Source organism: Oxyura jamaicensis, chromosome 1, assembly GCF_011077185.1.
Source record: "Oxyura jamaicensis isolate SHBP4307 breed ruddy duck chromosome 1, BPBGC_Ojam_1.0, whole genome shotgun sequence".
Lineage (NCBI taxonomy): Eukaryota > Metazoa > Chordata > Aves > Anseriformes > Anatidae > Oxyura > Oxyura jamaicensis.
Window position 1 is genome coordinate 29,679,515 of NC_048893.1, and position 12,243 is coordinate 29,691,757.

Genomic DNA, 12,243 nt, shown 5'->3' on the forward strand with positions numbered 1-12,243 from the left:
ATCACACTCTCAAAATGTCTGCTTATTTCCAGTAACTGTACTGGGAGCCCTGAGCTGAGGCTTTCACAAGTCTGGTTAAAAGAATCCTACCCCTCCATCTCTTTTGTCATGGGTGAGCATCTGAAAACAGGAACTATTTTTTTTTTCTTTTTTTTTCTTTTTTTTTTTTTCTGTGCTTGTATGTACATAAACACTCACTGACAGCACAGCAGTCTCACATATAATAACAGCAGAATGCTATCCTGGTTTTAGATTATTTTTTCTCTTTCAGTTTTAATAGCTTCTACTCTTATCAATTTCTGCAACGTCTAGTTTAAGCCAATAGGTCCAATTCCATTCTAGTTGCTCTCATAACCAAACTACAACATACTTAACTAACAGAAATGCATTTCTTGTAAGCTGTTATATGCTGTGGTTGAAAGCCACTCATACCCCTTGTCACAGCTGCAATCATTGTAATTATGTTGTTAGTGCATTAGCTGGCTTCAATCTGGAGCACAGTGTTTGTTCTCAATAGATGTCGTATGGTTGAAAGGCACCATTTAACTATGAGTCACCCTTTATTGATGTAATCATTCTTACTTTATGAACACAGATAATTAATATAAAGCTTGTCTGTATGCAGCACTGGCAATCTCTCTTTGGCAGAATATTTTTCTTGAGCAGAAACATCTTTCCGAAACAGTCATTTCATGCTTTTTTCTAACACTTATCTGGTACCATTCTGTTTAACTCTAGCAGCTGAGGCAGGAAAACATAATAAGCTCTTACTTGCTTTTATTTGTTCTTGTAGAAGAGCTTGTAGTCTTTATACTGACGAGGACTATCTTCTTCTTTGACTCCTAAATGCATGAGGAAATCTTTATCTTTAAACCTGTGATTAATTAATTAATTATCTTAAAATATTTTAGACCTTAACAAACCCTGTAATCTGCCAGCCTAAGAGACTACCTCTTCCTTGTGCTGGAAGACCAAAACTGCCTTCCTAATAAAAGTCTGTTAGCATGCAGTTACCTGCAGTAGGCTCCATGACAAAAAGGAAGGTTAAATGCCAAGCTGGTTAGGGGGAGTGACTAGTCTATGTCAAGTGATAAATAATTGCATGCTAGCTGAGATGTATGTTTTTTTCCCAATTTATGATGCAATAGAACTGGTTAGAAAAGTGTTCAAATGTTAGTTTTAAACCCTGTTAGCCAAGCTAACACTTATTTAATATCAACATATATATTTAAATGTTAAAGCCAAGGAGAGAAAGAAAATAAAATATTCAGTTTATACCTGCATGATTCTGTGAACGATTCTTACTCCTGTGAATTTAGCCAGCCAGCCCTAGAAGCGAAATGCAACTAAGCAACCCAACTTCTCTGTGTATGAGCTCTTCCTCTTCCTCACACCCTTTTTCATGTTTCTTTCACTTGCTGCTTCACATTTGAAACTGTGTAACAGTTTCTCAGGGAAGAAACCTTGTGCTTTTTATCTGCTTCAGAAAGCATTTACAGAATTGGGGGGACTCCATAAATAGTAATAAAAACATGAGTAATAATAAAATGTAATGGGTAGATAAATTTAGGTTATGCAAAGATGCAGAATGTACCCGCACTGTTGTCTGGGGAGCTTGCCTGTTGTCAGGTACTTTGCTGTGAGCTTAGGTTTTGATTTTGATGTTAGAGGTCAACTCTGCTATCATCATTGTGATAAAATAAAAAAAGCAGGAGACTAACTCTGCAAAACTCTCTGGTTCTTCCTATTTGCCAAACAGTCCATTTGCTATGTTGCTAGTACAAAAGAAGAAAAATGGAAAAAGAGCATAGAAACGTTCTACAACAGTCATAATTCACATACAAAAAGAAAGCACCAAAACCAACCAATCAACCAAACATATTTACATTGTTTTCTTTTGTCAATTCTCTAAAGACACAACAGTAGTAAATTCATTCATTTCATATCCATAAATGTTCATAGTTAATTTCATAACCTGTCTTGTTTGTCCATTTGGGATTAATGTTAGCATATTATCATCTTTAAATTAATAAAATAATAGTCATCCCTGGTGACTCATCCTTAAATCCAGTGGAGTGACAACAGGTGAAGTCATCACAGTAAACAAGATATCATATTTCCTCCCACAGCATCTGTCTTCCATAGGCTTAATTTAATTTGCAGTGTCCCCTGATTTCACTTGGTCTCATTTTTGTCCTGCTTCCCTAGCCTGCAAGCAGCCATTAAATCACTTTTCTTTCTTTTTTTCTTTGCTAAAATGCATACTTTCTTTCCTAGACTTCCAGATAGAGCTAAATTATCTTGTCTCCACTTCAGACTCTCTCATTACTGTGTCTAAGCGTTTGCTTCACCATTCAGTGCATCATCCCCTTTTGCCCATCAGTTCATTTTGAATTTCCAGTCTATTGATCTCTCTCTCCGTGTATCTCCAAATTTTTCTTCTACCTCTCAGCTTTCATTCCTTTCTAGTACTGTTAAGAATTGACTCCTTTCTTTTGCACCAAGTAGTTTTGCCTCCTCTTGGTCTTTTTCCTGTTGCTCTTCAATCACGAACATCCGAAGAAAGAAAGAAAGAAAGAAAGAAAGAAAGTTTAAATGAGTAAATACATTGAATGAAAGTCACAGAGGTAAAGTGCCAGATAAAGTGAGCATATTCAAAAAAAAGAAAGTTAAAAGTATAAAAAGAAAAAGAAAAAATATATAAGAGTTTGGGAAGAAGTATGCTAAGATTTGAACAATCTTCACTGAGGAAGAACCAAGGTATGAGACAAAATCACTGATGGGATGCCTGTTAAATGTTTGTCTCCAATTACATTTTGTTATTATACTCTTTGATAAACTAGTTTCTTTTCCATGTAACTATTCCTGGATTTTTTGTTTTTGCTGGTTTTGATGTTGTTGTTATTTCTTTCTTAAATCAGGTTTTTATATTCTATGTTTTCTATACTGTAATTCAAAGAAAGATAAGGCCAAATTGTACTCCCAGTCATGCCCATGAAATACAACTGAAATAATAGTAAAGTAGAAATTGCCCCATTTTGTGCAATTCTATTTGGAATCTTCAAGATATGTTGAAGATAATGAATTCATCCTTCAGATTGCTGATGTTTCCCTATAACTGTAATACATTTGTAACATCTGTACTGCCATCTGTGATTGCAAAGTTGTTCAGCCTCCATGTCTCTTTTGTATATACAGATTGATTTCTGGAGATACATTCTGATGAGTCAAATACAATTAAATCATTTCAAGGAATTATTTCTTGAAGTGTTGTCAGCCTATGTGCAATAAAATTCCTGAAAGAAGGCTTAATTCGTTAATTAATTAACTTGAACTCACACAAAAATGAGTATGTTGAGTTCATATATTCTTCCTGATTGGATTGTTGCACAAATAAAAACCCATTAATAACAGCAATGAAACAACAGTTTTAAATTTCCTTCAGTATTCCTAAGATATTTCTACCTTAGGAAATATAAATTGGTTAAAACTAGTCATTTGAGGAAATAATATGAGGACTCAAAGACTCAAAGGATGGTTAATGTTAAATGGAAGAAATGTTTGCCAAAAAAAAAAAAAAAATGCCCAAAAGAAAATCTTGACACAATTTAAGACCAAAGTAAAGTTCAGAATGTTCAAGTTGGAACATACCATTTTTGCTATGGGAAATTGATGACAGGTTAAAATGAAAGCATTTAAAAATGTGTAATTAATAACAATCATGAACTTCCATTAATAATACAGCACTTTGTTCTGAGAATAAAGTAGGTTCATTTAATGAAAACTATAAATTATACTTAATCACACACTTCTGGTCTGTATGTATTTATAACATTTTAATACTTTGCCCTGGTTTGAAAACGGAGCCTGCTTTTAATAGCAGTATCAGCCATTTCTTGCCCAACACTAAAAAGCAGGAAAAAGAATTCGATGGGATATAAACCCACTTTGAAAAGTGATTTCCACAAATGCATGCTGAAAGTACGCTCCCAGGGATTTTAGAGCCATTTGTTGTGATCTCTAATTGCAAGATTAACCCAGGTTTCAGAATGGACCTTTAATTTCTACTTTTCTAAGAAGAAAGAGGAAAAGAGTGATCTACTGTCCTGTAAGTGGATGTAACTCCATTGATTTACACTATTTTTAAATTTGATGAACTTAAGCTTTTGTCTACTCTGTTGCTTCCCTGTAGCAGTCAAGGATTTATACACATGCAACACAGAATATTCAATTTAGTAAAATTGCCTTTTCAAAACTCTATAGTCAAATGTTTAACTGAAAGTGTTTGGAGAACAGATGGGCTATTTAATTGTTTTTTTTTGTTTGTTTGTTTGTTTGTTTTTTTAAAAAAAAAGTCCTCAAAACAAATAAACAGCCTATTTGAATGCAGTTTTGCTTGAAATAGTCTCAAGGGTATAACTGTTGAAGTATGAATAAATGTGTCTACAACTACATTTTTACTGCTTAGGCAAACTTAGAAGCAATTGAATGAAAGTGTAAATATCACTGCATTTAACATGGTTTCTCCACACTACAAGTAGTGAAAAGAATTTCAAATTTAATTTTATTTGTAACTAGTATATGTGATCCTTGCATGAAAAACCGGGCTCAAGGGAACTGGAGTCTCCTGTGTTCCCTACTGTAATAAGAAAATATAATAGAAGAGCACAGAAACATAGAGGAAAACATCCCTACAACAATGCAAAGGCTGTTTTTCTCAAAGGTACCAAGGGCTACTGTCATGTAGTTCTGGACATCAACTCTAAGACTGAAATAGAGAACTGCCTCTAACTCTACCCAAGATTGATGTCATTTGTGAGGTGTTTTCATCTGTGTCATGGGTATAAACTAGGCTAGAAGTATACGTGGAGTAATGATGGGCAGTACTAGATCTCTGTACATTGTTCACAAGGCATCTTCAACAGAGATTTCAAAAAACTTGCAGACAATCATTGGAAGTGCTTTTCAGCCCCCACAGTGAGTTCAAGTGAAGTAGAACAGTGATGTTTAGACTGAATGGTGAAGAAGACTGCATAAAATTACTACATTCCCCAACAAAAGAGACCATATTTGTATAAATAACTTTTTAATAGTATAATTCAGAAGGACAGTTAATGTTTTGACATGACTTAGAGCAGTAGCTGCTCTGGTTTGTGCAGCCCAGCAGCCACTGGTATTTATAGTACAAGGTAGGGTAGGATGTGGCATTTAGTTGTAGTGAGTTACCTCACTTGTCGTATTCCCACTTCAATTCTCTGTCTTATAGGCAGTGGCCCGTCTCATTTCCTAGCTCAGTAAAGGAACATTACTAAGCCTCTGGGCTTCTGGAACCAATTGGATTACATACTTTGAATATAACATTTCCAAAGGTGTATTTTTGAAACATTTTTTTAAAAATAGCTTTATCAAGGAAATACGCTCATTCTGACGGATATGCCATTCTCAGAGATGTAAACATGCTCAACTAAAACAGATTTTATAACCTGTTTCATTCTATGCTCATTCATGAAGTTTCTTCAGCATCTCAGAGCTAATTTTTAGAAGAATGCAATTAAGACAAAAACTAGTTTTATTTCCTTCTAAAGAGAAAGCACAAACGATTCTAAATGGACTGGTATATAGTTCACGCAACTACTGAAATAGAGAAGGATGTTTAAAAATAATACAAGCATTCTTTGAAGCAAATCAACCTAAACTCCACTGACTTAAAAAAAAAAAAAAAAAAGAAAGAAAAAAGAAAAAAAAAAGAGGCAAGTTTAATATATTTACAGAACAGCCCCTATCCTTATTGTGTTCTCTTTATTATCTTCAGTATTTCTGAGTTGGGAAAAAGTTACCACATCTTTATCTCACACTTTTTCATCTCTCATCATAACAGCCTTTCATCGGATTTGTATGTACACCCTGAATCACACATGCCCAAAACCGAGTGTCCTATTAATGTCAGCTTCTTGCACAACAAAATGTATGCACTGCACAAGCAGACCTCTTTCATCTCCTGGGAAACCAGACAAGATCGTAGCCAGGAGCAAAGACCTTTCAAGACACCAAGTGACGGTGAGATGCAAAGGAGGCAGTGAGCTGAGCATTTCCTTGGCTTCTACTCTACCCTTGGCACCACTCTGTACTTTCCTGGCTGGCAGACTCTGAACTTCTTCATGAAAATCATAGCAGACAAGGTCAGCCATGTCCTTTGTCTTCTCTCTTCCCACTTGTCCATGGGGTGGATGTTCCAGAGGAATGACACCTATCCCCTCTGATTGGAACAATGTTCATCACAAGTCACACTCAGCAATGAGTACAGAGTGCACCCTGTCATAGTACATGGTGCCTGCCAAACAGCATAATCCTACAATATGCAATTTCACCCTGCTCAAGATGACCTCTCTTGCTGTCTGTGATCTGGTCAACTCTGATTCCTCCAATTAAGTGATCAAGACTGGCTGTTTAGGGTCATCTTTGTCTATCTGTAGTTTCCAATTTGTCTCCCATGGCAGAAATTACCATGAACTTAATGTCTGCTGACATTGAAAACAAAGTTTCAAAAATCATTCTCTACACTTAAATCATTCCTGTTCCTAAAGTGTCTTGCTGTTTTCTCCCTGGACACTCTGCCTTAGCAATCCATATAAACTATTTTACACATCAATTTTAAGAGATTAAATATGTCTTAAAGTGCCTATTTTCCTCCATTGAGAGTGTAAAGTCTGCACAACTGATGTGGTCAACCAATGCCAATGGCTGAGGCTTACTTCCTTCTTATTTCCATCATTCTAGGCAGCCTGAGATGCTTTTAATTCTTCGTGGACAGCCAAAGACATCTAGTGTTAAAAGTATGTAGGCACCCTTTCAGGCCATCCCAAAGAGATGCTCCAGTGACTCCACATGGGAGGCAGTTACTACCCAGTTAGACTGCATATATGTGCCAGAGTTCACATAAAAACAAGTAGGAACATCAGGTAACCATGGTTCCATCTTTTTTTTTTTTTTCCTCCTAATTGTCCAGCTATCCCTGTTTATTTAGCAGTATCCCTGTTTATTTAGCAGTGCTAGTAGCTAATTGCTTTTTAATGGAGCCACTTCCAATCAGTACCTCTGTTATTCAACCTGTTAAAAAGAAAGTATGCTTTTTACTTGCCTTTTTATTTTTATTTTTATTTATTTTTAGTACTAGTAGTATATGTGCCTGTTAGTGGACAGTTATTTTTCTGCTTTCTTTTGATTCCTGTAGTTATGTTTCTCAGATGTAGGCAGATGTTTCTCATCTTTAAACAAAGTTATAGAGAATCATTATTTTCTTTAATTAAAATTGTTGAGAGCTGAGTAAGAACAAGCTCAGTAGTGAAAGTGTAGATGAGTGTATAACAAAGACCAATTTTCTCCAAATACAATAGAACTTGCTCGGATGAGGGGGGAAAAAAAAAAAAAAAAAAAAAAAAGAGAGAGAGAGAGAGAAATCTATATGAGAACCAGTGGTAAAGTCTTAACTTCCATCTCCCTAACAGCTTCCACAGAAGCTCAGGTTAACAGTAGGACAGCCTTGCTCAACAGCATTCAACACCAGCTCTCAAAGGTGACTCAAAGACAGCATCAACGTCTCTGATGCTGGCTGCAGTTAAGGACAAGTAGATCCCTTGGAAGATACCTGCCCAGTTCCCTTTACCTGGACCACATGAGGCTCCAGCCACTTCTCCTGCTTCCACTACTTCCACAAGTTCTTTACAGACTGTTTTGTGTCCTACAGAGCAATCATTGTCTCCGCTTTGAACACTGCTGGAGGCAGGACAGAGGACTGGGACAGGCTGTGACTGAGTGAGCCTGCAGAGAAGAAAAGGTCATGTTGTTTCTCTTACATCGGGAACCATAAAGGATGAGGCAGTCTTTGCTAGACACAGACTATGAAAGCATCCTCCCTCCAAGGCCATGCTTTGCTACTTTTTAACGTTCAGGTCCCAAATCCTCAGAAACCAGTCTTCACACACAAAGTCCATGGGAAAGGAGTCCTGGATGGGATAAATCTCAAAGTTTGGGAACCCAAAGAGGTGGCAAGGCCCTGTTGCCAGACCTGGAGACCTCATTAGGTATAAAACTGGGAGCTTATATGGATTCAGAAGGAGGGCTGGTAAGTGCAAGGAAGAGAGGGAGGGAGAGGCATTCCTCCCTCTATATCTATTCCTCCATCTATATCTATATCTGGTCTATATCTGTGACTGCATGCTTAAATCTAAGATAACACAACCTTTTGTGCACTGCCCTGGAATGAAATATGGTATCCAGCCAGATGCAGCCTGCTTTACCTCAACACCCCGTTAGCAATATGAAAACACCGTAACACTATATTTTCCAAGTGCACACCTTTTTTCAGAGTGTGAACTAGGCTTTGCATTAGCTGAATATTCAGAATTCCTGATACAACAGGAAGAAATTGCTGTAATTTATGTAACAAGTCAAAAGCTGTTTAAGAGTGTAGTAACAGTTCAGTCAAGGAAACAAAAATAATTACCAATTAAACAATGAAGTCTCAGCATATCAGAGAAATTTAGTGATGACTTCGTAAGAAAGAGAAGGCAATTCAGCAGCTCAGGTATAGCTTCCTACCGTCTAAAAAAGAATGTGTATAAACAATACTAGATACCATTAAAGAACCCTTCTGTATAAAAAAAAATAAAAAAAATAAAATAAAAAATCATCAGTTAAAGAGTTAAAACACATAATGGGGGAGCCTTGAATTTTAATTCTCTCCCACACCCCAGAGCAATACAACAGCTCTGAGCAGCACAGAGATTTTGAGAGCATCTCAGTCTCTGCAAGCTCCATCTCAGCCATGCTGCCTTTTTTAAAGACAGCAGTAGGGCAGTCTTGCAATCATTGCAGAATCATGCAATCTGCACTGATACACAGAAAACTGTGATACCCATGTCCCCAACACCAAATCACTGGGGTGAGCTATGGACATGAATAAATTTTGAATTTTTCAATATAGTAGAAAGAAAATATCTCTATAATGAGAAATCTTGAAGTCTGATGGAGTGGTGTGGCAAAGGACAAGTACGCTTCTATGGGGTGGTATAAACAGGGTTATATGTAAGCTTGCAGATGTAGGTGAAGATCTTTCTCTCTTTTTCTTTCCAGTACCTGTTTCCACCCCACTAAATCTGATATTTCAAAAGGGAAGCACTAAGGACTCTGAAAGCGCCGTAACAATTTTGCATAGATTTTGCTGAGAACACAAGCTTTAAGATTCTTGCCCATGGCAAAATTAAATGGGCATGGTGACAAAAAGAATACTCTGTTAAAGAAATGTTAAATTAAATGGGTACCTTAATTTAGTTGATTGGATTGGCAGAAAATGTTTTCCATTAGAAATCACTGATTCCCATTTCTGAAAATCGGCAACATTAAATTATTACCTAGGAAGCTGGGGTGAAACATTCAGGCACAAAACAGCAGCTGCCCTCTACAGCTTTAAGAGCTTGTGTAATAGCCCAGAACACGAGTGTGATACCCCCATTGTACACGACAGAGGAAAGGCTGAATTGCTGCTAGAAATGGCTGTCAATTCCCAAATGGCTTCTGAGTAAGAAAAGAGCTTTTAAGAAGTGAACAAGAAGAGGTCTCTCATGCTGTATTATTTCTTAACATCCTGAACAACAACAATGAAATATCACATCCAAGGGGATGTTCAGATGTACTAAAATTGATTCCAGCTATCATAGTCCAAAAATGTGACTGCAGTTCATGATAAGTCTCTACTGTAATGCCTCTTGTGTGAGAGGCCTCTTCCTTCCTACCTTCCATTTCCTTTTCCTTTCCTTTATTTGCTGTGCTTGTGATTCTATCACCTCCACTCAATTCTCTGTTACTTTGCTTGCAGGGGCAAACTGGCTTTTTGTCCATCTGTTCTCTATCTTGTCAGTGTGTTTCCCCTGAGCTGCTGCATTTGCTTCTTTATTTTTTTTTAGTGATATTAGCTTCAGTTGTTGCTTTGCTCCTTTTATTGCATAATCCAGTTTCTGACCCAGCAACATCTACCCTTTGTTGAAAGGAGTTTCTGTTTCATCTATTCTAAAGAAATGTCTCTGTCTACCTTCAATTGCTAGTAGATATTCTTTCAGTCACTTAAGATGCTGTTTATCAAGACATATTTTCTCAAGCAATAGTAACCCAGTCTGGTTCTCCTTGTCTCTCTGTTCTCTAGCATCTGCTTTATCTAAGAAAGTATCAGATGTCCTGGAAATATAAATAAATTTTACTTCTTTGTTGAGGTTGAAACACTTAATTTTTTAGGTTAATCCAATTTATTCAACTATTTATTAGTTGAATAAAATAGTCTGTATAAATGGCTAAAAGTATTCTTAAATTTTTAGTTTCCAGTGATTTCAATAAGTTCTACTTAGAATGTCTGAAAACCAACTTACATCACAAAATATTCTCTGATAAATCTTAGCAAAATTCTCCCTAAACTAGTGAGGACTAGGAGGGAGAAAAGGTGGAAACAAGCTGACCCCGCTGCCCTTTTGAGGAGTCTTCAAATTTCACTGCTTTAATGATAACAAACCTTTACATTTTCAGATTGAATTACACCCGAGTAAACGGTAGCATTCATTGCCAGGGAAAAATTCCTACTGATTTATTGACTGCTTCTTACAATGGGTATATGTGGATTTTTTTTACAGATCACACTTTCTGTCAAATTTTCATAAATAAAATAACCTGATACTATTGCAAAATTTAATCCCATACTATTTTAGATATTTAGTTCTGTGAGAACCAGTGGAGTAAAACATTTAAAATACCCAGGTGCACAAATGGTTGAGATCTCTGAAAGAATGGAATAAGATATCAAACTAGAAAGGAGGCCAAAGAATTAAAATGACTCAAAGCTGAGATGCATTATAATATCCAGCGTCTGATTATACAGATTACAATAGATAACACTGAACGAATAAATAAACAAACAAATAAATAAATAAATAAATAAATGGAAAGAGATTTCATCTTTCAGTGCAAGCATTAGCTGGTTTAGGAAGAAGAAATTCCTCCTGATGGAGGTGAACCTGTATTTGTCCTTAGAGATTTCTTCCTCATCCCTTGGATATATAAGTTATTGACCTCCAAAGCCAAGAGCTGAGAGATCTATGGAACTTACTCTCTGTCTTTCAATGAACATAGTTCAAGCATTAAACTGAAAGATTTGTAGGAAGAATGTCTTGGCACCTCCAAGGAAACAATGACTTTACAGACCACATGGCAAACCAAAAGTATTGAGTCCATCACAGTGCTGAGAGGATAGAAACGTGTAGTGTGAAGGAAAGATAAGCAAAGTGGCAGAAAGGAGCACACATTTGATCTCAAAATGGATGGAAAACTCTAACATTCAAGCAGACTGCTATGCTGACAGTTTTGTAAAAGACTTTGATGAGGTGACAGTTTGCCTGACTGGAATGCTAAAGCTAAGCAATGTAAGCATTTTCTTCTACTATGCAACTACACTATTTGTGCCCATATAGGTTAGACTTTGCCATGTGGACTAGAGGTTGCCACAGGGCTGGGGGGAGAGTGGGAAGGAGGAGAAAGATGTAATATGATTCTAATTTTACCAAGTGTTAATTACCTTAAATCTAAGTAGTCTTGTATTCTTTGTTGAATTTTCTTCATATTCAGGAATGATATAAAAGTCTCTGCCCTGCCTGTGAATGTACATGTTTCTGTAAAATTTTGATAACACATTATATTTAAAGCCTACTGCTCTCCATGCCAACAGGTAGTAATTAAAAGTGGCTGCTCTGCCTGGACAAGTCAGAGCACCTTCAATTCAAAAGAGCCTACAGAGCAAATCAATAGAACCATGTTCTCTTAGAGTGAGACACCATTGTTTATACTGAAAAACACACTGAGTAGTCAGCTAGTCAGCTTCTGAATTATAATATACAATGAGTATTTATACAGTAAGCTGTAAAATAAAATATTTAATAAAATAAAATAAAATACGAAAAAAAGATTAATACTGTTACAGCAATTAAATGGTCTTCTCCCGGAGGAGGGAAACTGGTCATTTTGCTATAGCAGCCAAGACATTTCAAACACTTTTCATTGCCTGCAGATGCTGATTTAAGGCTCTTCAGAAAGTACTGTGCTTTTAAGAGAAACCAAAAGCAATGCATATAATGGGCCTGTGACAAAGAAAGACATTGATTTTAATTGCATTTCAAAGTGTTACATTATTCCAGATGAATGCTTGTC